At 43.1% G+C, this 2,500-nt stretch overlaps 1 pseudogene; it reads right to left on the bottom strand.

Moving 5' to 3' along the window:
• The window catches only part of LOC127931969 (adhesion G protein-coupled receptor E5-like), a 9,639-nt pseudogene that overhangs the window by 6,761 nt on the left and 378 nt on the right, over window positions 1-2,500 (bottom strand).

The raw sequence follows: 2,500 nt of genomic DNA on the forward strand, positions 1-2,500 counted from the left end.
CGCCCTCACCTGGGGGTGGGAAAGAGAGAGAGAGAGAGAGAGAGAGAGAGAGAGAGAGAGAGAGAGAGAGAGAGAGAGAGAGAGAGAGAGAGAGAGAGAGAGAGAGAGAGAGAGAAGAGAGAGAGAGAGAGAGAGAGAGAGAGAGAGAGAGAGAGAAGAGAGAGAGAGAGAGAGAGAGAGAGCGAAAGAGAGAGAGAGAGAGAGAGAGAGAGAGAGAGAGAGACAGAGAGAAAGAGAGAGAGAGAGAGAGAGAGAGAGAGAGAGGAGACAAAAAGAGAGAGAGAGACAAAAAGGAGAGAGAGAGACAGGAGAGAGAGCGATGGAGACGGAGAGAGAGAGAGAGAGAGAGAGAGAGAGAGAGAGAGAGAGAGAGAGAGAGAGAAAGAGAGAGAGAGAGAGAGACAAAAAGTAGAGAGACAGGAGGATGAAACATTGGCTCAGTAATTCTTACTGTTTCTGATTTCAGAAGGCAGCAAGAGCAAAACAACATTTTTATCATGGTGCTCATCGTCTGTGAGCAGGTTTCCATCCAACATGTTTATCTGTTAGGACATCATGTTTATCATGGTGCTCATCGTCTGTGAGCAGGTCTCCATCCAACCTTGTTAGGTGAATAAAGTCCATGTGGGATAAAAATAATGTCTTGACAGGCCTGATGGAAACAGAACATTCGTTGGTAAACTTTCCAACTGTCGACCAAACTAAATACGTGGAAACACTTTTAGACACAAATATTGATATAATATCCATCAAATCAAAGTAAACTTGGAGTCACGCGATGGCATGTTGTGTGGTCCTCTGGGAGGAACCAAACACTGTGTTCTACAGTAGGAACCTCATACCAACGGTCAGGCTTGGTGGTGGTAGTGTGATGGTTTGGTGAGGCTTTGCTGCCTCGGAACCTGGACGACTTGCCTTATTAGAAGGAACCAGGAATTCTGCTCTGTATCAGAGAATTCTACAGGACAATGTCAGGCCTTCCGTCTGTGAGCTGAACCATGAATTCTGCTCTGTATCAGAGAATTCTACAGGAGAGTGTCAGGTCTTCCGTCTGTGAGCTGAACCATGAATTCTGTTCTGTATCAGAGAATTCTACAGGAGAATGTCAGGCCTTCCATCTGTGAGCTGAACCAGGAAGTCTGCTCTGTATCAGAGAATTCTACAGGAGAATGTCAGGCCTTCCATCTGTGAGCTGAACCATGAATTCTGCTCTGTATCAGAGAATTCTACAGGAGAATGTCAGGCCTTCCGTCTGTGAGCTGAACCATGAATTCTGCTCTGTATCAGAGAATTCTACAGGAGAATGTCAGGCCTTCCATCTGTGAGCTGAACCATGAATTCTGCTCTGTATCAGAGAATTCTACAGGAGAATGTCAGGCCTTCCGTCTGTGAGCTGAACCAGGAATTCTGTTCTGTATCAGAGAATTCTACAGGAGAATGTCAGGCCTTCCGTCTGTGAGCTGAACCAGGAATTCTGCTCTGTATCAGAGAATTCTACAGGAGAATGTCAGGCCTTCTGTCTGTGAGCTGAAGTGCAGAAAGACAATGATCCAAAACACAAAACCAAGTCTACCTGAAAATGGCTAAAGATGAGATGTTGTGGCAGGACTTGAAATGAGCAGTTCATGTTTGAAAACCCACAAATGTCGCTGAGTTAAAGCAGTTCTGCATGCAAGACTGATCCAGAATTCCTCCACAGCGATGTGAGAGACCGATCAACAACTACAGGAAGTGTTTGGTTGCAGTCATTGCAGCTAATTGTGGCACAGACAGTTATTGAGCGTAAGGGTCAATTACTTTTTCACACTGGGGCATTGAGTGTTAACTAATATTTGGCTTTGGTTGAAGAACTGATAACATTCAGTATCAAAAATACGCAAAAGTAGACTAAATTAAAATACTTTTTCACAGCTCTGTATAATCTAGCTCGTAATTGAAAATGTATATGAAACAAGTCCTAGCTGTAGATGTGCCATTATAATATTCTATAATATTTACATACATCAAATATTAACTTCAGGTATTATAGTATATTTAAATGATACCTGTAGATGTTTGAAGGTGAGGATGACAGGCTTGGTTAGGTGTTCTGTTGCTGGGTTACTGACAAAGGCTGTTACCACCTTGGAACTGATCTGGTAGCTAGGCTTTGATGCTGTGGCGGTTGCTGTGCCTCTGTTTGTGTCTGTGTCAGTGAGGTACTGGAAGGAGTTGTTGACAGATTTCTCCACTGTCTTGTAACACACCAACCCAGCCAGAGCGAAACCTGGGAAGCACAGAATAAAACAAGTTACCAGAATGTCTTGTAGTTGTCCCAGAATCCCCAGGTTTTTCAGGTTGGAAGACTTCTGGAATAAGCACGAAATCCAGAATCCAGGATGGAATATTTTTTTAAGTTACTGGTACTAAAATATATAGTACTTAGTTATAGAGATTATGATGATGATGATGATGATGATGATGATGATGATGATGATGATGATGATGATGATGATGATGA

This window comes from Oncorhynchus keta, chromosome 10 (genome assembly GCF_023373465.1).
Source record: "Oncorhynchus keta strain PuntledgeMale-10-30-2019 chromosome 10, Oket_V2, whole genome shotgun sequence".
Lineage (NCBI taxonomy): Eukaryota > Metazoa > Chordata > Actinopteri > Salmoniformes > Salmonidae > Oncorhynchus > Oncorhynchus keta.